This window comes from Myotis yumanensis, unplaced genomic scaffold (assembly GCF_028538775.1).
Source record: "Myotis yumanensis isolate MYYU_CA2020_CCGP unplaced genomic scaffold, mMyoYum1.0.hap1 SCAF_2, whole genome shotgun sequence".
NCBI lineage: Eukaryota > Metazoa > Chordata > Mammalia > Chiroptera > Vespertilionidae > Myotis > Myotis yumanensis.
The window spans coordinates 39,061,589-39,087,004 of NW_027223753.1; the positions used below are offsets into that span (position 1 = coordinate 39,061,589).

The following is a 25,416-nucleotide window of genomic DNA, read 5'->3' on the forward strand; positions in this document are numbered from 1 at the left end:
TCACAACTGTAAACCTATTTTTGCCCCACCATGTATCATAGTCCCTGAGCAATTTAATGAAGCATTCTACTATGACTTGGGTATACAAATAAGCCTGTTGAGAACAGTTTTTAAGTGGAGTCTCTTGGTGGTCATTAACTCAAGAAATAGTCAAAAAGCATCAAACCTGTGGGTCTTGGAGATTCTGAGGTCAGATAACTCTTGCTCTGTGGACCTTTCATTTCATTATGGCCCATTAAGACATCACCTTTCTTTGGATCAATGAATGTTAAGGACCCCTGCTTAACCTCAGGCAGCAAAGTAAGAACAGGGTTGACTGGGAAGTCTTGTTCTGTCACCGCATAAGGGCAGCATTAATCTCTATATAATCACAAACAATGCCTCCCTAGGAATCCCCCTTGGCTGGTGATCTGGGCCATCTGATCATTCTCACCTCAGAACCCATTTGTTCCCTCTTGCACATGAACTAGCTGACCTACTTACATAAAACTATTTCTTCTCCCTTCTATGGCTGACTGAGTTCCCAGTTAGCGAAAAGACTGACTTTGGTTGTATTCTTTTCATTCTAGAAATATTTCTTGAGCACCTGAACTATGAAAATCATTGTGGTTGGTGCTAGCAAAACCAGAAAAACATTGAGCTTCTTGTGATTATGGATGGCCTGATGGGGTGAATGGCGTTAGTCAGAAGGTGGAAGATTTCACACCTTATTAGATACCAAAGCCAATAAATATAAGTGCTAGGAGACAGGGAAATCCAAAGTTCTATAATTATATAGAAGGGCGTTTGACTCAGTAGGCTGGGAAGGGGGTCATTGTCAGAGAAGTCTTCATGGAAGAGACTCTGGAAATGAATTATGAAGAATTCCTGGGAAATTCACCAAACCGAGAGCAGGTAGCATATACTTAGGAGTAAGCAAGACCGTGTGCTTTAAAAAGCAGAGCCTGAGAAAGGATTACAGTTGATTTATCGAAGGGGTGCAAAGTCAAGGCCCATGTATTTTAATAGTGGGAACTCAGCAACATATAGTGGCTCTTGGTCCAGAAGGATAGTTCCCCTTGCTTGCAGGAACCATCTTGAGCTGGCACTTCAGCTACACCTTGGAGAGGGTTTTTCACTAGTCTCTCAGGCCAGCAGCTTCTGGGTGGTATGTTACGTGGTATGTCCAGTAGGGCCAACGGATACATGTGCATGTAGATTTGACCTTCACTCCTCATGCCAAGTGCCTTAGGTCAGGTTCCCTAAGGACAGGGATTTTTTTTATGCAAATGATTTATTGAGGGAATACTTACAGGATAAATCTGTAAGGAGGTGAGGGAGCAGGTTAGGGCAGGGGAGGAGATGTGTTTTTAGCTGAGTCTACTGCAGCGTGATCTCTAAGGGAGCTCTGGAACATGAAAGGCAACAGAGCTTCCTGAGGCAAGGAACTGTGCTTTTGCATCTCAACATCGGTCAGTGATTGGTCTTGGAACACCCCTGGGACAGCATTTCTAGAAAAGGTGCTTCTATTGGTTAAGGGCAGTTTTCTGGAGAAATGTACACCTATGAGCTGTTAACATCCCGCACTCACATCAGCTAGGTAATGGGTGTGCTGATCCAGGAAAGATCTGCTTGAGGCCCCAACAGTTGACTCCAGCATGCCTTGTAACCTTCCCTTGAAAGTTCTAGATTACCTTGATAGTATTGTCACAACCACTAAGCTGGAAGGTGCCCCATCCCAGCTTGCAAATCTGGGAAGTCTAGCCAGCTGTCAGATTAGAATATTTCTATTCCTTTACTGCAACTTCTGTTCATTGACTCAACATATTTGTTAAATCCTGACTGTGGCACATATGATATGCTTTGGGGATATGGAAATAAATCTAACAATATTGCTCTTATAAGCATTCTAGTCCTGGCATTTTATAGATAGCATTTACTGAGATTTTATATAGCAACTCAAGCCTTAATCTACTGTAATCACAGAACCATTCATCAGGATGAGGCATTGAATCACTTATAGGCACCATATATTTTCATATCACTGGCTATGATGTCTGCCTCTATCAACTCCTGATCTGCTTCTTCTGGATGATCTGATGTCTCTGTGGGATTTGCTTCTGCTGACAAAGTCAGCACAAGTAGTCATGATAACAGCTTACATTTGGGGGCACTTAAAGCATGTTGGGTACTTAAAATGATAAACAGTTTTCATCAGTTCTAGAAACTACTCTGTAATGAAGTTTTTCAAAGTATGGCCCACCATATTCTCATCAGATCCCACTCCTCTAAGAGAAGACAGTCTGCCTGCCATGCCAAGACTGCTTCAAGACAAGTCCTCTTGGTCCCACTCCCCTGTAAACTAGGTTTTACTGCCTATATGACCCTCACAAATATAAGATTGAGCCAGTATGGGTAGCATTAATAGTTCCTCTTAAATAAAATGGAAAGAGTGTGAGGCAGACGTTTGTCAGTGCCGCCTTTATCCCTGAGAATGTATGGTTTCATTTTGCTCCAGGCAGCTTCCAGCTTCTAGGATCTGCATCTCTGCTGCCCAATGCAGAGCAGGCTGGGAGTGCTGGGGACGGACCACCACCCACACTCAGGCCTTAACCGAGGACAACTGGCGGGGGGGGGGGGGGGGGGGGTGGCGATAGCAGTACCCAGGGCCCTTGAAAGAGGCAAGGGACAATCCTGAGGGATTTGTGCTACACGATTTCTGAGGTTAAGCTCCAGCCATCCATAGGGTAACTAGCCTAATACATCTGGTATTGACCATATTCCACTTATTACTTCTTCTTTACCAGCCAATGTTCCCTGAACCTCCAAAATAAACCAGTGGCATCTAATCTTTGTTTCAGGGCCTGCATCTGGGGGAACCCAAACTAAAACACCAAGTCTTAAAAACAAAAATTCACATTTTAAAGCATCTTGTTCATTGCCTTTCAGCTCACCCCCATAGTAAACCTCTCATGGGAGAAAAGGCTATTCAACTAAGATGCCTTGAGTCTCTCTATTAACAGTATACCAGATTTAGCTGCAAGACAAGAATGGCAGCAAAGGGAAGAGGTTATGCCTTTGAACACCTTGCATTTCAAGTGCACAGGACCAGGCCTTAGTGTCAGTTTTTAGTGAGAAAGTAATCTATTCGGGAAGGCAGCTGAGCCTAGACCGTGTTGCTATCTCCATCCCAAAGAACCCAGCAAGCCTCTGGAAACTTTCCACCAGTCATCCCATTGCACAGCCTAGAACAGTGGTTCTCAATCTTCCTAATGCCGTGTTCCTTTAATACAGTTCCTCATGTTGTGGTGACCCCCAACCATAAAATTATTTTTGTTGCTACTTCATAACTGTAATTTTGCTACTGTTATGAATCGTAATGTAAATATCTGAAATGAAGGATGTATTTTCATTGTTACAAATTGAACATAATAGTGATTAATCACAAAAACAATATGTAATTATATATGTGTTTTTCCAATGGTCTTAGGTGACCCCTGTGAAAGAGTCGTTCAACCTCCAAAGGGGTCACGACCCACAGGTTGAGAACCGCTGGCCTAGAAGATACGTGACGTGCTCCCAAAATCAAGATCCATAGATTTTGTTCAGTCTTCACCAACTGTTTTATATTTTATCAGCCTAAATACAGAAAAGCCTTTTCAACAGATGGATTGCATCAGATTCTGTAAACATTGTAATTGTTTGGCAGGATTAGTGCTTGTGCTGAAAAATGTAATTTGCAAAGATACACACAGACGGCATATATTCCCCCAATACACACAGCAACGCAGTTTAGGCTGCAAATGAGACCCCATCATATGCCTTCTGTACAGTGCTCATTAACTCATCAAATCCAGAATTAAACAGCAATTATCTCCAACATTTCAGACTGCCGTTTCTGCCATTTGCTGTTTCATGCGAGCTTGAGAAATGAAATAAAGCACATCCCCCATCCGTTTCTCCCCAGAATATTCACAGAGACCCTGGAGGGCAGCCAAGTGACACAGTGCTAAATAAAATCAGCCCTTTTAAATTAGGTGTGGGCAGAGCAGCTATTTTACTTTACTAAAAAGATAAGCATCCTGTAGTTTGGGTGGTTTCACAGTCGTTGCCCAAGGAAATTTACAAAGATGCTGGTCTAGCTTACTAGGAACTCCCCTCAGATGACTGTTCTGGGAATGATTCAGAGAGCTTGGGGAAAGAATCCTCTTGACTTATATAATTTCATCAGCCGCCCATTTTAATAGAGTATTTTATTGCTAAAATCAAGGAGGAAAGAAATTGCAAGCAAGTCCATCTCAGGCATGCTGCCAGGCAGACCTAGGTCCACGGAAAGTTCAAGGCTGATGGAAGAACCCTCCACTCGAGACTTGTGAGAGCAATCGTGGGCTTATCATGTTAATCATCGAAGGCCTCCTCTGCACCAGGCACTGGACTAAGCATGTCACTCCTTGGGTTGAGGCTTAAACGGTTTTAAAATGAGAGGATTAAAGCTCAGGGGACTTTAATAACCTGCCCAAGGAGGTTGCTGTCAGACCTGATTCAAACTTAATTTTGCCGAAGTTCCCGACTCTAAAGCTCCTTTTGTCAAATCTTCAAAGAAATCCCTGATGTTTCTAAAACCTATGTAGCCCACTAGGAAGAAATTGTTTTCTTCTCCCTGATTTCTACTCAAATTTGAGGAGTGGAGAAGAGGCAAGCTCCTAAATGATGGGGGTTGGGAGAAAAAAAAGAACTTGTTGGTTATAAGTAAAGTCATCTTTTTCAAGTTCATTTCTCTTTCAATTCTGAAAGACTTCACAGCCAAACTTTGTGGCAGAAGATGTTTTCTGTTCATCCAAATTGCAATAATTACACACAATACTGCTTCAGTGTTTTCTGATTACAAATTAACAACAACAACAACAACAACAAAAAAAAAAACAAGTAAAAGAATAAAGATAGAAAAGCACAAAAAAAAATTGAAGGTCATAGGTTCAATTCCTGGTCAGGGCATATGCCTGGGTTGTGGGCTTGACCCCCAGTAGGGGTCATGCAGGAGGCAGCCAATGGATGTTTCTCTCATCGATGTTTCTCTTTCTGTCTTCCTCTCCATTCCTCTCAAACAAAACAAACAAACAAACAAACAAACAAAAAATCAATCCAAAGTGATTATAAAGTATGCAGAAAAGTATAAAAATTATAAATCTCCAGTGAATTAAAGCAACATGAAATTTTTTCTGTAACTACATCTCCCACATAGTTTAAGAGACATTTATCATTATTCCAGAAGATCCCTTCATGCCACCTATACATCACTGCCCTCTATTTTCCCCACCTTGTAACCATTGTGCGTATTTCTCTAAACTACTGTTGAGTTTTGCCCAAGTTTGAGTTTTATGTAAAGGCAACACTGCTTATGTATTCATGTTGTTTCATGTAGCTATAGCTCAGTCATTTTTATTATTGTACTAGAGGCCCAGTGCATGAATTCGTGCATGGGTGAGGTCCCTTGGCCTGGCAGGCGATTGGGGCCAACTGGGGGTGCTGGCCAGCCAGGAGGAAGGACTATGGGAGGTTGGCCGGCTGTGGGAGTGCACTGATCACCAGGGGGCAGCTCCTGCGTTGAGCATCTGCCCCCCTGGTGGTCAGTGCATGTCATAGCAACCAGTTGACTGGTTGTTCGGTTGCTTAGGCTTTTATATATATAGACTAGAGGCCCAGTGCACAAAAATTTGTGCACTCGGGGGGGGGGGGGGGTCCCTCAGCCCGACCTGTGCCCTCTTGCAGTCTGGAACCCCTTGGGGGATGTCCACCTGCTGGCTTAGGCCTGCTCCCTGGGGGATTGGGCCTAATATGGCAGTCAGACATCCCTCTGGCAGCCCGGAAGCCCTCGGGGGATGTCCACTTGCCAGCAGGGAGCAGGCCTAAGCTGCAGTCAGACATCCTTAGCGCTGCTGAGGAGGCGGGAGAGGCTCCCACCACCACCGCTGTGCTGGCAGCCATCAGCATGGCTTACAGCTGAGCAGAGCTCCCCCTGTGGTAGTGCACTGACCTCCAGGGGGCAGCTCCTGCATTGAGCGTCTTCCCCTTGGTGGTCAGTGTGTGTCATAGTGACCAGTCATTCCCAGTTATTCTGCTGTTAGGGTCAATTTGCATATTACCCTTTTATTATATAGGATAGAGGCCTGGTGCATGGGCAGGGGCCAGCTGGTTTGCCCTGAAGGGTGTCCCAGATCAAGGGTGCCTGGCCAGCCTGGGTGAGGGGCTGAGGGGCATTTTCAGGTTGGTCACATTCCCTTCAGGGAGGGGGGTCCTGCTGGGGTTCATGGCCAGTCTGGGTGAGGGGCTGATGGCTGTTTGCAGGCTGGCCAAGCCCCCCAGCAGGGACCCTCACCCCATGAGGGTGTGGCCAGCCTGGGTGAGGGGATGATGGCTGTTTGCAGGCTGGCCACAGGCCCCAGCCACCCAAGCTCCCAGTGGAGGCTGGCTGGAAGCAGATATCTGGGATTTATTTATCTTCTATAATTGAAACTTTGTTGCCTTGAGCAGAGGCCACAGCTGGCCAGGGCAGGCGGGAAGCTTGGCTTCCTCCATCACCGGAGCAACCAAGCCTCCTGCTTGCTCCAGCTCTGTGGCTGCCGGCAGCCATCTTGGTTGGAGTAATTTGCATACAGTCACTCTGATTGGCTGGTGGGCATGGCTTGGGGTGTAGTGGAGGTATGGTCAATTTGCATGTTTCTCTTTTATTAGATTAGATAATATTCTATTATAGGTTAGTTTAGCAGACTTAGCAAATAAAAATTCAAGATACCCAACTGAATTTGAATTTCAGATAAGTATTTTTAGTATAAATATGTCCCATGCACTATTTGTAATTTACTTATATTGTAAAATTTTATTTTCCTACAATTTAAATGGGCATCTTATATATTATTTGACAATCCTACTTTTACAATCATCGAAAATTATCTAATACTCTACTTTTGGAAAGTTTCAACTTTTGGCAAGTTTCAACTTTTGGCTATTGCAGATATGTTCCTAAGGACATTCTTATACATGTCTTTTCATCATTAAGGTTTTAAAACAAATTCTTTCTTCTTTGTGCAATATGTGAATATATGCTTTCAATTAAAATGTGATTAAATTATAGTTTCAACATTTTGCATGTCCTGGACATTATAATTTTGGGAGTGTGTAGTTTCCTTTGGGTGATTGAGAATTGTCAAATTATAGTAAAATTGGGGCACATTTTATTGATAATTTAGATACTCAGTCACAGTTCTAGAGAACCACTCTGGAGACTTTGAAGAATATGAGAGAACAAAAACCAAGAGGTGGTTGCAGAATAAGCAAGATAGAACACTCGAGATCTGCCTCCGTCTCTTTTCTAGACAACAGAAGCGAAGACATGATTGAAGATACAATCCCAAGGAGTGGAGAGATGTGGGAAAGCAGCTAAAGGTGGGGCACTACTGAGCTGGCTATGGCTTCAAGAAAACTTTATAGCAGGTTACTTAGTCACAGGAGAGGGCCTTAGAGAGGCCTGTGGATCCATTGAATCGGATTGACAGTTGTAGAACGCCAGCCATTCATCTTTACAGTGTGCGGCTGGGGGTGGTAACACTCCCACACTTCCAGGTTTCCATAGTCTAGCCTTGCTGTTAGGACATTGGCGAGGCCAGATTCTCTCTGGTCACAACCCAGTCAGACCCGGGAAGCAGAGCTGCTATTTAGCCGCTATAGGAAAATGATGGAGGTCTTGCAGAATCCCGTTCCCTGCCTGAGGAAGCTGTGGGACAATGTGAATATATATATATATACATACACAAATTGTCCCCTAAGGAGTTCGACTGGGAGACAGATCGCTGGCTATGACAAGTGCTGACCACCAGGGGTTGGTGCAGAACAAAGGAAGGCCAGGCGGCAGCTGGCAGGCGGGGAAGGGAGGCTCTGTATAAGCAGGAGTGAAAGCTCTGGTAAAGGGGTAAACGGCCTGCCAGAGCATTGAAGCCATGTCTCAAAGCGCACACAGTCCCTCACAGAGGTTGGGAGCTGTGTTGGCTCAAAGTGTGGGTGGAAAAGGGGGTTCTTTGGAAAGTAACCGCCAAGGGTGATCTAGTCACAAATTCCCAACTGGGCAGCTCTTGGTGGGCAGTCATGCCCCAGGCCTATATCTGTAGGAAAATATTTATCTTTGCCTTAAGCAAGCCCTGTTCACTGTTCTTGTGCATCTAGGTTAACACACCTTTGGAATGCCAGGGTAATCCTCTTTTTTTCAAACTTCTTAGAAGCAACCACCTTAAGAAACCACCCATAATCTTATAATCCAATCGCTGTCTCGTTATCTCCCACCCTCATGTCATCTTTTTACATTCCCGCCTCAATTTCAAATGTATAAAAGAAACTGCAGTTTGGATGCATGGCATAAGCAGCCCAGGCAGCGGCAGAGGCAGAGGCAGAGGCGGCGGTGGCAGCAGCAGCAGCAGCAGCAACAGTGGCCCAGCGAGGCAGGGAGGCAGCGGTACTGGTGCACGGGGCCCCGGTGGCGAGGAGGCAGAAGATGGCAGACATGCTCAGTGACCTGCGACAGTACAGCATCCAGAAGAAGGAGATCGAGGTGAAGGAGGACAAAGTCATCTTTGGCGGCGAGTTCCTCTGGCCCAAGAACGTGAAGACCAACTACGTGGTGTGGGGGACTGGACAGGAAGGCCGACCCAGGGAGTATTACACGCTGGATTCTGTCTTATTTCTACTTGATAACGTGCACCTCTCTCATCCTGTTTATGTCCGCCGCGCAGCCACTGAAAACATCCCTGTGGTGAGAAGGCCTGACCGAAAAGACCTACTTAGATATCTCAGTGGCGAAGCATCAACGTCGGCGAGCATCGACCGCAGCGCCCCTGTGGAAATCGGGCTTCGGTGACCCACTCAGGTGAAACGCGCCGCGGATGCAGCTCCAGCAGCAAAGAAACCGCGGACTGAGGACGCAGAGCGGGTGCGCCTCGATAAAGAGCGATGGGCTGCCTGCTTGGAGGCCCACGGAGAAGAGAGTGTACAGACTGGACAGATCAGGTCTTTGTCTGAAGCCATGTCCGTGGAGAAAATTGCGGCGATCAAAGTCAAAATTATGGCCAAGAAAAGATCGACCATCAAGACCGACTTGGGTGATGACAGAACCGCTCTCCAAACGAGGAGCTTTGTGGACGCCGACGTGGATGTGACCCGGGACATCATCAGCAGAGAGAGAGTGGGGAGGACACGCACGACTATCCTACAGAGCAAGGGCAAGGCCTTTGCCGAGGATGGTTTTGCAATTCTTCAGTCTGTGGAAGCCAGAGAAAAAGGGCCCCGCGCCTCAAAAGCGACCGGCCCCCGGTGCAGCACCTGCGGCTCCCACCTTGCCTACCACACAGCCTATCCCAGCTGCCTACGACAGCTATGACCAGGAACGATTCAAAAGAAAACAAGAAACGGGAGGCTTCCACATTGACACGATGGGCACCTACCATGGGAAGACGCTGGAGTCCATGACGCTAGAGGGCGCGGCGACCCGTGACACTCAGACTCCCGCGGCACAGCCAGTGCCAGTGCCCAGGCCAGTTTCTCAGGCCAGACCTCCCCTGAATCAGAAGAAAGGCTCTTGGACACCCATCATCATCATCCCTGCGGCCGCCACCTCTCTCATAACCATGCTGAATGCCAAGGACCTCCTGCAGGACCTGACGTTTGTCCCATCCGATGAGAAGAAGAAACAGGGCTGCCGACGAGAGAATGAAACGCTGATACAGAGAAGAAAGGACCGGGTGCAGCCCAGGGGCACGGCGCTCGGCCTCACGGTGCCCTACAGAGTCGTGGACCAGCCTCTGAAACTCACGCCTCAGGACTGGGACCAGGTGGTGGCCGTCTTCGTGCACGGTCCCGCCTGGCAGTTCAAAGGGTGGCCATGGCTTTTGCCTGATGGATCGCCAGTTGACGTGTTTGCGAAAATTAAAGCCTTCCATCTGAAATGTGAGCACGTTCCTCTAGACACCAACGTTCAGAAGTGGAACATAACAGTGCTGGAGCTCAGCTATTACCAACGCCACTCCGACAGACTGCTTTTCTTAAGCTTCTGGGATACACTGGATAGCTACATGGCAAAGCATAAATCCCACTTGAGATTCTGAATTACGTGGTTTCCCAGTCGGGAAATCTGGGTTAAGAAGCGTGGATATACCTTCATCTAAAGACTGAGTGTCAAGCTGTATGAATTTATCAAAATCTCACAAATTATGAAGGTCCTGGATTGAGCAAAAGATCTCATCCGATGCTTTTGTGCTTCAAAGGGATCACATGATGCCTGTCATTCATATGAGTAAACTTTTTGGCCTACAACTATCTGTAATAATAAAAGCATAATATGCTAATTGGACCAGACATCCTTCCGTCCTTCTGGAGGAAGCCAGGGCTGTGAGGAAAGCCAGTGCCTACAGCCGGGGGAAGGAAGACTTACTCTTGCATGAAGTTCATGCATTGGGCCGCTAGTTTTTTTTTAATATTAGCTTTCTAGTCTGTAATAGAAATTGTATATTTTGATAGAAGTTTTTACTTCATTGGTTAAATTAGCATTACTTAAAGTGTGTTTCTTAGAAAAAAAAGAAACTGCAAAACTGTTATTTGCTGAAGTATTTGAGACCTTGTTTTGACTCAAATAAACTCAAAAATTCTCTACAGGTTTGGACATTTCTTATGTTGATGAAAGCATTTAAGTCTCTGTTCAATCATTAGTTGACCATTAAGCAAACCAAGCAGAGACTTCAGTGGTCACACATCAAAAGTGATGGTGCCCTAGCTGGTTTGGCTCAGCGGATAGAGCATCAGCCTGCGGACTGAAGGTCCGGGTTCAATTCTGGTCAAGGGCACATGCCAAGATTTCAGGCTACATGCCCAGTGGGGGAGTGCAGAAGGCAGCCATTCAATGATTCTCTTTCATCATTGATGTTTCTATCTCTCCCTCTCCCTTCTTCTCTAAAATCAATAAAAAATATATATATATTTTAAAAAGTGATTCTTCTTTCATTTAATGTTCTGGGTAAAACAGGAACTGAAAATACACATTTGGATGTGAAATAATATCTAGAAGTCATGTGGGGTGGTAAAATGGCTGAAGTTGGGTTGATTTGGGGTGTTCTAAGTTGAGTGCAAGCCTCAAAACCTAGGTGGAGACCACAGACCAACAAGTCATTGAGAAACATGGAAGCAAGCATCTGGTGCTGGGCAAGTCCACCTGATAGCAGCCCCACATGAGGCTGCTTCCACCGATGTTAAGCAGAGTTTGAGCACAAGTTCTCCATCTTGCCTGACATTAGGACCCTCCTTCATCCTCTGTCTCAGACCTTAAAAGCTCAGGCTCCTCAATTGTCTTCTGTTTTATAATCAAGCACCTGAAGTTGGTACACTGAAGTTGTGGCTCAGCTGAAGTCATTAACAAGACCTTTGCCTGCAGCAAGGTGGTGCAGCGCCCCAGCTACTCATGCAGTGGGAGAGCCTTCAGTGAATTCACCTTCAGCTGGGACTCCAGGCAAGTGCAGAAGCCTAACTAGAACATCCTGAGTCGAGCAGTGCACAGTCTGTCATCTTGTGGGGAATGTTTCTCTGACCTGCCAGAGAAATGGGAGTTTAGGAATCTACAATTAACACAAATAAACATGAGTTAAAGGAGAAAGCCTTCCAGTAGTCTCACTACCTAGTGTCAGAAAGCTCTCAGGAAGAGGCTGACTTCCCCTCTCTGACCCTGCCTCCCCACTCTGCACAGACTCAAGTTTCCACAGCCCCGGGGCCAAGGGCACTTTCAATCCAGTGATTCTCTCTCCAGCAGAGTGAGGGTGACCAGCTGGTGAAACCATTTCAGAAGGGCTGATTGATTCTCATGACCCGAGGTGTTGTAAGACTTGTAACAAGTTTATAGACCTCTGTGGAAATCTGACTCATTTTTCTTATCACTCATATATAGGTTTTAAGGTGAACAGATGACCGTGTAGAGGTGATTATTTGGCAAAGAAGGGACATCTGGGCTGTAGTCACAGCAAGTGAATGTCTTTAGCTGGTGGAGGGGGAGAAGAAACACACTTACCAGGATTTTGGTGGGAAAAGAGCATTTTGGGTTAATTTGTCTCAACAGGAGTTTCATTAACTAAATATTCAAGTAGTAGTGTTTGAGATCTGTGATTCTCGACTCTCAAAAGTTTCCTGGAGAAATCTGTTGTCCTCTAGAATGGCTATGTACTGTAGCAGCTCCACCCCAGGGAGCACCATGCTGTTCTTTGCTAGATCTAGATAGAAAAAACCCATGTGGGGGGCCAGAGGGAAAGACATAGCCTTCATAACATATCTGGGGAAGACCTGATGGCCACCAGTTGGGTGAGTTTCCACATTGGACCTGGATAGGCTAGAGGCTTAACTAGCAAAGGGGAGATGGGGAAAGGAGGAGGGGGGGAACCGAGCTGGGAAAGGCCTTCAGTCAGACCAAGGACAGAGAGCCTGGTAAAGCTTGTTAGCCATCAAGGACGAGGGAAACACTCAGGTCTGTGCTGCCCTGCTCCTCATGGTCACTGGCCAGGCGGACACCATTCCACTGACTGGGAGGTGGAACTGGGCTATATCCTTGCTACACACTTCAAATACCCAGCACTGAGAATAGTGCCAGGCTACTTCCCACAAGCATGTCAAGGAGAAATCAGTCTGACTGAACTTTTAAGAACATAAATGTTTATTAAAAACCTAACCAAGAACAAACCCTGGGACGCTGGAAAATCAGTGTTTCTTCTGTAAGTCAGCAGCAATCTCTGGTGTTGGCACATCTGAGAAGTTACAGGTGCCTCAGTCCAAACGTCAGGTCTTAAATAGTCTTCTCAAATGCTAGTGGTCAAAACTAGTCTTCAACAATTGCTCATGTGTGTGGGCCCTGATTATTAGTATAGGCAACTGTTATAGCTGGACAGCTGGCTGCCCTACGTCCACTACCACAACCCTCAGCCACTCCCATAGTCTCAGAGAAGTTACACATCCTCAACACTCCACTGTGGGCCAGTCTCTCCATCACCTTTTGCTGGCAAGCCTGGGAAAGCGCTCCTGCTCAGATCCACTGTATCTGTACATCCATCCCTGTGATATCCAGGACAGATGGTGAATCTGTTGGGAGGAGGTGCTGGGCCACTGTAGTGATATCTCACTTTCTTATTCTTGTTCTCCTTGGCATTATTCTTCTTGATAAAGTTGGCCATGGGGTCCCCTTCTCTTTCTTGTTCTCTCAGCATCTGATCCACATCTTTATCATTAATACAGCGGGCCAGAGGCTTTTGCATTTTCTTTACTGCATCCTCCACATTTTGTTGCTGCTTCTGGCTCTAGACAAGCCCTTTTCCCCACTGGGCATATAGAGCATGTCTCTGAGTCCTTGTCTGTTTCTCTCCTTTGCTCTAAACTTTCAAGTTTCTTTTATGACCAGACTTATCTTGAAATATGGTTTCAGCATATTGGAATTCAGTTTCAAATACCATGGTTTCTTGAATTTCTGCTGCTCTCGCTGTTTGTCAGTTAACACCAACCCAGTGCTGGCCTTAGAATACACGTGTGCAGCCTTCTTTCCCAGAAGCTGAGCGCTTTGAGGTGGAGACAGGTATGAATCAGAAGAGTTAACCCTCTTGTTTCCTCCCTGGTGGAGAGGGGTCAGAAACCGAGCTCTAGTCTTCCAGGTCTCTTCCATGGAGGTGACATATCTGAATCAGAATCCTGGGGCCCTGAAGTTTGTTTCTTCAGTGGAGGAGAATGATCTGAACCGGAGGCTTTCCAACTGTCACTTGGGAAGAAAGAAAAATCCAGCGTGTGACTCTGATGTCTTCTAGGTGAAGCGCTTGTATGAAATTTCCCATGGCTGGTGAAGAGCCTTTAGAATCATGCTGTGTATTTCCAAAATGGAATGTTGCTTGCTTTTTTTGTGGAGGAGAGTTGTCCCGAGTTATATTCATATTTGCTATTCTTCAGGTGTGAGGGATGAAAGAGTCCTGGATCCTTCCAATGTGGAGAAGTTTTGCTAGAGGCTCTTTCTGGGGGCTTTACTGCTTTTGGTTCGGGGCAGTGAATGAGGAACATTAGGAACCAAATTGGGGAAATTATGACTGGCCCTCCTGAGCTGCGATGTGTCCAAAGATTTGAGTCTTTCTAGGTTGAGATGAGTCAGGGGAGCTGTTCGGCACTTCTTTCGGGAGAGATATCTGAGGAATTGTTATCGGTTCCCCTGGGAGGAGAGGACCTGGGGTGTCATATGGACCCTTCTAGGAGGAGAGGATCTGGGGAGTCATGACAGAAATGTCTGTGTGAATGTAGATCCTCATTATGGCCTCCCAGAAGCTTCTATTTGGCACTGGATGAAAGGTATTTACCTGCTCAGCCTCTTCTGGCCACTTATCCATCAATTCAGCCACTGAAGGCAACTCTCTATCATCTTCCTTTTCCTCCTTTTCTGGTTTAGTGGTGGAGAAAGATGTACAGCTCAAATCATCCACAATCCACATTTCCCTCCCACCCACATGACCAGATTAAACCACTTTTTGCTACACTTGAGAATAGAGTCTGAGCTCCTGTGGTAGCAGGCATCTGTCCCTGACAAGTAACTTCAGATACTTGGCCTTGGAGAATAGAGAGGAGCTGTCTGTCACCACTGCCCTGGTGAAGGCAAGGGCAGGCTCTGAATGAACTTGATATAAAGATATTAGCTCTTGATTGGATGAAAGGATTTGAGAAGAAAACTGGTTAAAGAAGCTTAGGGAAGCTGTGAGCTGTCAATTGGTTTTTGGAGTTTGAATAGAATTTACCTGGGCACAGGTTAGGTGGGAAGTGAGATGGAATTTGGTTTATAGGAATGAGGCTAGTGTATGGAGAACAGTTTGACATCTTTCTTACAAGGAAAGCCTTGCACAACCTGAACAATGAGAGTATTGGCACCATTTGAAAAGCTGTCTTTGCCTTTAGGTAGCAAAATGCTTTCATCTTTTCTGAGAACCTTGGGTCCACTCTATTTTTGTTGCAGTTGGCTCCAGCCTAGGAGCCAGTCATGTTGCCCTGAATATGCCATAACACAAACCCTGTGCCTCAGGTTTAGAGTCCTAGAACAATTTGGGGGTGGGGAGGCTGGCTTCACATGTAACTAAACCCAAAATAAAAAAAAATCACACCAATTCAATTTTGATCTGGAATCAAACCAGAGAATGACTTGAGACTTAGTTATTTCATTCATGATACTAACATTACCATTGATTGCTTGCAAAAGAAAAATGGGTTATAGATTAAGTTGAAAAGGCTATAGCCCCAAACTATTTATGAGCAAGTTGGCCATCAATACTCAAGACTGAATCAGTCTGGCCGAGATGATCACACCTAGCAGAGAAGGAGAAAGGTCATCTAATCTAATAAAAGAGAAACATGTAAATTGACCACATCTCCCCTACGCCCCAAGCCACGCCCACCAGCCAATCAGAGTGGCTATATGCAAATTAACACAACCAAGATGGCGCCGACAGCCACAGAGCTGGAGAAAGCAGGAGGCTTGGTTGCCCCTGCGATGGAGGAAGCCAAGCTTCCCACCTGCCCTGGCCGACTGCGGCTCCGCAAAAGGCAACAAAGTTTCAATTATAGAAGACAAATAAATCCCAGATACCTGCTTCCAGCCAGCCTCCACTGGGAGCTTGGGTGGCTGGGGGCCTTGGCCAGCCTGCAAACAGCCATCAGCCCCTCACCCAGGATGGCCACACCCTCATGGGGTGAGGGTCCTCGCTGCGGGGCTTGGACATCCTGCAAACAGCTATCAACCCCTCACCCAGGCTGGCCAGGCACCCCGGCAGGACCCCCCTCCCTGAAGGGGGTGTGGCCAGCCTGAAAACGACCCTCAGCCCCCCACCCAGGCTGGCCAGGCACCCCAGCAGGACCCCCACCCTGATCCGGGACACCCTTCAGGGCAAGCCAGCCGACCCCCACCCATGCACCAGGCCTCTATCCTATATACTAAAAGGGTAGTATGCAAATTGACCCTAATAGCAGAATAACTTGGAATGACTGGTCACTATGACACACACTGACCACCAGGGGGCAGATGCTCAATGCAGGAGCTGCCCCCTGGTGGTCAGTGGGCTCCCACAGGGGGAGCTCTGCTCAGCCACAAGCCAGGCTGATGGCTGCCAGCACAGGGTGGTGGTGGGAGCCTCTCCTGCCTCCTCAGCACTGCAAGGATGTCCGGCTGCAGCTTAGGCCTGCTCCCTGCTGGCAAGTGGACATCCCCCGAGGACTCCCGGGCTGCCAGAGGTATGTCTGACTGCCATATTAGGCCCATTCCCCCAGGGAGCAGGCCTAAGCCAGCAGGTGGCCATCCCCCGAGGGGTCCCAGACTGCGAGAGGGTACAGGCCGGGCTGAGGGACCCCCCTGAGTACACAAATTTTTGTGCACTTGGCCTCTAGTCTTTTATAATTCTAAATGAGAACCAAGAGAAATTTGATTACTAGAAATTGACAAAGAAAAAGGCAGAAGTTAATGAGGATTATGGATTATTAAATGCTTTTATAGCTAAGAACTTTGTCAGTAAACACTAAAATTCTTCCTGTTCTATGTAATAACTATGCCTGACAACAATATTTGATTTAGGAAGCTGTCATATTTATGGATACTGACATCACCACTGAGAATGCATTTTTACTTGCTAGAATAACACCAGTCCTAAGAAGAGGTAGGCTACTACATATCTGAGGTTGTTCATCCTAAAAATCCCTCAGGTATCTAAGAGGGAAATCTCCAATGGAAGAGATGAAGCACTTCACTGTGCAACATCACTAGAATGAACATACCATCTCTTGATAAGTTACTAAGAAGCTTTGTTTTTACAGTAGAATTTTCCATCTTAGTTTGCTTTAGAAGCGGTTCTCAACCTGTGGGTTGCGACCATCAGAAAACACATATAGCATATCAGATATTTACATTACAATTCATAACAGTAGCAAAATTACAGTTATGAAGTAGCAACAAAAATAATTTTATGGTTGGGGGTCACCATTACATGAGGAACTGTGTGAAAGGGTCGCGGCATTAGGAAGGTTGAGAACCACTGCTTTAGAGGAATCTTGTTAATTCTAACAGTTTTTCTACATAGAATAAGGAATTCCACCGCAGAGACAGAGGCATAGTATCCATACATCTAGAACCCACCTAAGCACAAACACCAACACAAGAATGAGCTCATCGTTTGAGTAAAAAGGTTGGTTTCACGAACCCAGTGGAAGAAATGCTACAATATTCACTAGAAGATCCAGCTTCTCTTTTCATGTGCAGTGTTGGTCCAGGGCAATGTAGCTAGGTTGAGTAGGACCCCTTCTTCCAAAGGTGTGGACTCAGTTCATCTACTTCCCACCTGCCTCTGGACTAGCCAGTTGTAGTCAACTACACACTCAAGTCTGGATGGATGAGAGAAGGTTAGTATTTGCTAGCAAGAATCAAAGCAAAGGTCTAGGATACATGACACAGATCTGCTTGATGTGCTGGATGACTGAGCTTTTGGTGGGTGATGGCTTACCTATATTCCCACCCTGACTGTATTCAGCTCTGACATGCCTAGGGTAGCATTCCCTCTCATCGATAGAGGATTTGAGGAGGTGAAATGACTTTGCCAAAGCCATGTAAATGGTTGAGTGTGAGGGTCAGGTTTCAAGTTCTTTGACTTGAAAATTATTCATGTGAAAATCATTCACCTAGTGAGGGCAAAAAAAATCCCAGTTTATTTTTTATGTAAGAATAATAACAGTTTGTATGGTCTTTTATGTTGAAAATGGAACAGATTTTAATGTACCTTAAAAATGTTTTTGCCACATCCTCAGACATTCCTCACTTTTGAGACTCACTACTCAAGTTCCTGTTGTTGACCCAAAAATATTTTTACTCAAAGAATAAAAAATGAGTTGCACACAAGTCATTTTAGCTATTTCCCAAGAGAGTCATTCTTTGTGCTCACATTTAAATGTATTGTGCTTTATGGCCATCTCTTCCCCACTTTTCCTGAGCATTTAGCTCCTCCTGGGTCTGAGTTCTCTCCTGGCAGTGTTCAAAGATCTTAATTCTGTGTCCAGTACTTTACAGTATTGCTGATGTTATACAAACACCCTTAATGAAACCATTAGAGGATATGCTGGTTTATAGGTGTTTTAGCTGCATTATCATAAAAATCCTTGATGGATTGTTATATACATATTTATGGCTGTTTTTGTGATATTTGAACAAGTTGATTGAGACTTTGGTCAGGCTGAGAATGCTTTGTTTTCCCACTTAAAATATTTTGATTCCTGCTATCTAATATGTTTTTAGGAGAAAATTAATATTTGATAAAATATTAAAGTAAATATGCATTATTTCTCAGGTACAACTATACTAGAGGCCATATGAGTAGTCAGATGTTTGTACTTGCATGTAGAAACTCCAGGAGGTGGCGACTACAAAAGGAGTCCAATACAATTGCACTGAAGTGACCACAAATACCCCTAATGGTATAGTCTTTGATAAGATGATTTTTCTGAAATGTATATACTTTTCCCCTGCCCCTAAATTTTATACTAATAGCTAACCTTGCTCTGAGATGTTTCCTTTAAAAACTCAGTAAGTATTAACTAGTACAGTAGTTAAATTCCAACTTCAAGTTATAAACAGTTTTCACCTGCATATAACGTGTGCACTGTGTTGGGCTGTTCTTTACTAGATCCTGAGATCTAGCATTCTGGAGCTCTGGAGCCCTGCCCCATAATTGCCAGTATTGACAGCCTCCAATGACTAATAACTAAAATTGACCCCATAAGTTTTCAAGATGAACTTGGGGGAGTGTAACACTGTACCTCTTAGAAGCTGCTGAATTGTCCCTCTTGGCAGTTGCTGAATTATACATTGATCACCATTGAGATCTTAATTTCACAGCCCACAATGTGAACCCCCCCCCCCCCCCCCCCCACACACACACAAAATTCTAGAGTCACAGCTGACTGACAGCACTATTAGGTTCCTCACTATCATCCTGGGGTCAAAATACATAGGGAATAATTGTATAGCTAAATAACTCATTAAGGAACTCAAGAGCTTTGAGAGGCAGTATGCCTCTGACATAAAAGTATAGAGTAGCTGGGGGTTGGGGGTGGCAGGGGACAGGTTAATGGGGGGAAAAGGAGACATATGTAATACTATATGTAATACTTTAAACAATAAACAATTTAACAAAAAGAGTATAGAGTAGCAAAGAGAAATGGCTTTGGAGTCAGACTACTAGTACATATGTTTAAGTCTCAGCAACCTGAGAATAGACCATTTCCTTACTCTGTTCCTCAACTTACTCATCTGTCAAGTGGGTATGTTAATAGCATCTAACATATGGTTTGTGAAGATACCCTACAGTGTTTGACATAAAGCACATGAATGTTATCTACTATTAAATTATTTGCCTTTCTCCAGGCTGGTCCTACCAAGTTAGGTAATTAGAAAGAATGTTAGCCAATAACTAATACAGAAAATTCAAGAAGTTCCCCTAAAACAGTGATTCTCAATCTTCTGGCCCTTTAAATACAGTTCCTCATGTTGTGACCCAACCATAAAATTATTTTCGTTGCTATTTCATAACTGTAATGTTGCTACTGTTATGAATCATAATGTAAATATCTGATATGCAGCATGGTCTTAAGTGACCCCTGTGAAAGGGTGGTTCGACCGCCAAAGGGGTCGCAACCCACAGGTTGAAAACTGCTGCCCTAAAAAGAGGATTCATTTCTTAAGAAGTAGGTTTGTAGAATTCTTTCCAGAGCCCAGAATTGCATTTATCTAAAGTGAGACATGTAGGTATATGCTCATTGCTTTAAGCATATTTTTTAGGTTGTTAGTTTCCTTAGTTTGTTTTCCTATTTCTAAACATTTATTTTCCTATGACTAGACAGTACTTTAGGTGTGTTTTTTCTTGTTTGTTTGTTTGTTTTTAAATTCTTGGTAGTCAAAGAAAAATCTGAGTATTTGCATGTCTTTTCCATTAGGTTTAAGATAAGCTCATCTCTGATCAAAACCAAATTGAACTTCCAAAAGGTAAAGACATCTGTTCTATATTATCTTTTATGGTTTGCAATATTTGACTGGTATTTCTATTGTGGCATAAGTGTTTGAGGAGAAATGATCATGGTCTTCTTCCCAGACCTATAAGAACTCAAACCTGAGTCCTGGGGGGACGATCTGCAAGTGAACAACTGATTAGTCAGCTGCTCTGTTCAGTTTCACGTGAACAGCATGTCAGATGATGCCTCAAATCCTAGCAGGGGCCTTCCATTTCCATTTGGGGAGTTTCAAGAACTTGGAATCCTGAAATAATCAGCTTTTTTATCATGAAAATAATAGGTAATATTTTCCATCCTTTCGGTGGAGGAGCCAAAAACTCAAGGTGCAAATGGGATTAGACCTTTAAGCGTCTTTCTGTTGCATTTCACATACCTATTCCCTCTCCTGGCCCCCAGAGGGAAGAATTTGAACCATAACAAAAGGAAACAAGACTCTTGGCATTCAAGTCTCTCCAGCTTTTCAACCATCAATGGACTATTTATTATTTCCAGCATCCTTTATCATGCATCTTCATAAATTACCTCTTAATTCTGGCTTGTTAGTAGCATTCATCCAAAACTAAGTCAAATGGCAGCCTCTATGAGGCCTGCTCTCCACTCAGCCAAAACAAAATAAAACAAAACTCCAGTTAGAACTAATCTTCACTGCTGTGCAGTGACCCTCGTAAAACTGACTTCTACCCTGTCTGAACACAAGTGACAGGCTTGGCTTTTCCCTGACAAACCCCCTTAAGTTACCTCTTTTATGGAGCCTTGTGCTTCAGAGTAAATATATATAAAATATCTCTAGAAGAGGTATTTAAACCTATCATTCCATGTAAAAAGTGAACAAGCAGTAGCCAACATGATTAGATGGAATACAAAACATGTTAGAAGTTTAACTCTATGGTTTGCCATATGTTTGTTGAAATAACATTGGCTATATTTATAAGGTGAGAAAAATACCCATTGGAAAAATTAGTTATTTGGCTTTCAACTGGAAGAGCTGCCAGTGATGTAAAGAAAGTTTTCTGGGGAATTCCACCATAGTGAAAACAAGCAAAAGAAATCAACAGTTCCCATACTTAATTATCCAACATCCCCTAATTAATTCTTGTGACTATGGAAGCATGCCACTGATATTTCCATTAAGAGTACCTGCTGCAGGAAACACAGCCAGTTGACAGTCTTCAGTGATCTACCATGGCATTCACAATGAGGCTGTGCATCACCTGCTGCCCTCAGTCAGAGGCCAAGCAGTGTGAGCTGCTAGAGCCAGCCTGCTTCCATCCGACAAAGCTCCTCAAATGGGCCACCACTGCTCTAGGACTCCTCAGTAACAGGTTTGGCGTTTTCCTGACAAACCACTTTAGACTAGCCTAGACTTTCTCAGGACTGAGCTGTAGTCAGCTTTGTCTTAACCAATCCTGCTTCCATCTCTACTTTCACAGGAGTCAGAAGTACATTGGTGAGTGCTATCATCAGTGTATAGTATTTGTTTCACAGGTGTTTCCCTTAATAAGTCTCTAGTTCTACCTTGGATTCTGTTTCTGAGGATCTGAACTGATAAGGGAAGGGGTACTGGGATTGGTTTGAGAAGGCAAGTGGTAGAATGCCTTGAGGACTTACTGCTTGGGCAGCAATGACAACCTCACCCAGAGTGAAGTTGAGGACAAAGATAATAATTTTATAAGTTGGTGAAACAATTAAATAGCTGATCAGTTGTGACCTGGGAAAATACCCCAGTAAAGGGAAAGCCTCTAGCCAGTGACATGTTTCAGACAGTTAAATATTGGGAGGAGACAAACAACAGAGAGAAAATATTTGTAAATCATAAATAAGAAATTAGTACGCAGAATAAACTACAACAAGAAATCCTAATAAAAAGTGGGTAAATGAATAGATATTTCACCAAAGAATATGTACAATGGCTAACAAGCACATGAAGATGCTTGCTATCATTAGTCATTAGGGAAATGCAAATTCAAACCACAATGAGGTGGCCATTTTAATGGGGTTAAAGTGGTACTAAAACTTTTTTTTTTTGGCAAGGATGTGGATAAATTGGAACCCTTGTGTATTGTGGGTGGGAGAATAAAATGGTGCAGTCACTATGGAAGAGTTAGATGATTCCCCGAAAAACTATATGGATTACTATATGATCCATAAATTCCACTCAAAGGAAATGAAAGCAGGGATTCAGACAGGTACTTGTAAGCCACTGTTCACTGCATCATTATTCACAATAGCCAAGAAATAGAGACAGTCCAAGTATCCATCTACAGATGATTGAGTAAACAAATGGGGTACATTTACAAAATAGATTATTCAGAGGAGTAAAGTTCTGATACACGCACAACATAGATGAACCTCCAGGACATTATGCTAAATGAAATAAGCCAGGCACAAAAAGACAAATATTGTATGACTGCACTTATTAGATACCCAAATTAGGCAAATTCATAAAGACAAAGTAGATTAGAGGTTACCAGAGCTAGGGAGGAAGAGAATGGGGAGTTATTGCTTAATAGTTACAGAGTTTTCAAAATAGATAGTGGTGATGGCTGCATAATATTTTGAATGTAAAATAGCACTGAATTGTTCAGTTAAAATAAGTTTTATTTTTAAAATGATTAAAATTTTCCTCTGGAGAGAAGAAAGGCAATAAGAACATTTGTCTACACAAATACTTGAAGATTTGTACACCGATTTCTATAAAAGCACTTACTCATAATTGTCAAAAAGGAGAAACAAATGTCTGCTGGCTGGTGAATGAATAAGGTGCATTGGATTATTCAGTAATAAAAAGGAATGAACTACTGGTGAATGTTACAATATGGATGAGCTTCTGATACAGATGAAGTGAAAAGAAGCCAGAGGCAAAATACTAGTACCATGTGGGTTTTTGATCCCACTTTTATGAAATGCCCAGGCAAATCTAGAGATAGAAATTACATTAATAGTTAGCTGGGGCAGGGGATGGGAATGGGAATTAACTGCAAATTGGCATGAGGAATATTTTGGGTGATAATCTAAAACTGGATTGTGGTGATAGATGCAGTCCTGAATTCACTAAGCTGAATTGTGTCCTTAAAAGGGGTGAGTTTTATGGTATAAGTTATAGCACAATAAAAAATTTCAAGGCCATGTGGGGTAAGAGCAAGTCGCAGCAGGGGAATCACAATGCAGGTCTCTTGGGGTGTTGTAGCAAGGCCTGTGTTTCCACAGTGGAGAATTGTTATGTCTTTCAAGAGGCAGTTGAGTTGCTAGAATTCTGCTAAGTAGAGATCAAAAGGTCAACAAGGGGGGCTCCAAGGGACCATGAGCCTGGAACTGCCCACTACAAGCTTGGTTCCATCAGATTTACCAAGGTTATAAATTCAGACAGGACCAACAATAGTATGTTGCAATATAGAAATGGATTAGCCAGGAACAAAGCTGAGTTGAGCCAGAGATCACAATCTTCATTAACAGGTAGCTCAAACACCCAGGACACCTATAAGAGATGCATCAATGCTTCTCCCTCACCGTACACGTGAGGGTGTTGTGTGGGTAAGTTTCTTGTACAGATCTGCTGGAGGAAAATTCTGTGCATGGTTTACAGATGGGTATAAGTCAAAATTGGAGAGCTGCTACTCCTGCTCCCTCCTTCTATACTTTTCAAAGGAATTTTCTCCAATAAGTCACACTTAATCCATCATGGTCTCTGCTTCCTAGCAGGTCCAAACGGACAGTATCCTAAATCAATATGTAAAAACACTTGAAATCTAATATTGGCAACTGACCTAATTCATTGTCATAGAAGTTAATAGGTGTCTTATATGCACTGCTTAGCAAAAATAAGTTATCTTTAAAGGCAAAATGGGATTGATTTTAGACCTTTTATAATATGCATACAGTGCTATAAATTTTCCTCTAAGCACACTTTTCCTGTATCCCACAAATTTTGGTAAGTTGTATTCTTGTTTTATTTTAGTTCAAAATTAAAAAATTCTCTTGAGATTTCTTTGATCCATGTGTTATTTAGAAGTGTGTAGTTTAAACTCCAAGTATTTTTAATGTTTTCCAGCTATCTTTCTAGCATTCTTTCTGTTACTGATTTCTACTTTCATTCCATTGTGCTTTGAGATCACACTTTTATATTTTCTAGTCTTTCAAATTTGGTGAGGTGTGTTTTACAAGCTGGAATGTGCTCTTAATGAATGTTCTGTATGAGCTTTGAGAAGAATGTGTAGTTTGCTATTGCTGGATTATGCCATAGGTATTAGATTCAATTGATTTATGTTGCTGGTCAGTTATACTAATTTTCTGCCTGCTGGATGTGTCAATTACCTACAGAAGGATATTGAGCTTTCCAAATATAGTAGTGATTTATCCATCTCTCCTTGCAGTTCTATTGGCTTTTGCTTCATGAATGTTGATGCGTTGTTAGGCATCCACACATTAAGAATTATTATGTATTCTTAGAAAATTCACCTTTTTATTATATAACACCCCCTCATTTTTGTTATAGAGTTGGATTTGTGTAAAATTAATACAGATACTCTAGTTCTTTTGATTACTGTTAGCATGATATTATCTTTCTCCATGCCTTTATTTTTTAAAAACTATGTATAATTAAGTTGGGCTTCTTATAGAATACATATAGTTGAGTCTTGTTTTTTGATCCACTTCAACAGCCTGTCTTTTATTTGGTGCATTTAGACCCTTGATGTTAAAGTGATTGATAGAGTTGGATTAATATTTATTACAGTTTTCTATTAGTTACCTTTGTTCTTTCATTTTTGTATTCCACTCTCTGGTAGTAGTTGAATATTATTTATTATTGCATTTTTCCTTCTTAGCATGTCAATAATTCTTATTTTAGTGGTTGCTCTTAAAATTGCAGTATACATTTACAAGTAGTCTTCTCTTTTAAAGAGCACCATATCACTTCATGGGTAGTACAATTACCTTGTAATAGTGCATTCCTAATTTATCCCTCTTCTCATAATTTTTGTCATTTGTTTTATTTATCCATAAACTACAGTTGCCAAATATATTACTTTGAATAATCTGCTATCTATTAGATCAATTAACAGACTCTTACCTTAATTCATTTCTTCTCTAGTGCTCTTTTCTAATATATAGCAGAGTTTCTGGCTTGTATAATTTTCCCTTCTTTCTGAAGATTTAACATTTCTTGCAAGGCAGGTCCACTGGCTACAAATTCTCTATTTGTTTTGTCTAAGAAAGTATTTTTTTGCTACCCTATTGAACTCTTGAAGGATAATTTTTACTGGATAAAGAATTCTAGGCTGTTTCTTCCCCCCCTTCCCCTCCCCA

The 25,416-nt window shown here is 43.3% G+C and overlaps 1 pseudogene; it reads left to right on the forward strand.

Moving 5' to 3' along the window:
* The first annotated feature begins 8,521 nt into the window (after positions 1–8,521).
* Positions 8,522–10,127, forward strand: LOC139001817 (parafibromin pseudogene; annotated as a pseudogene).
* The last annotated feature ends 15,289 nt before the right edge of the window (positions 10,128–25,416 follow it).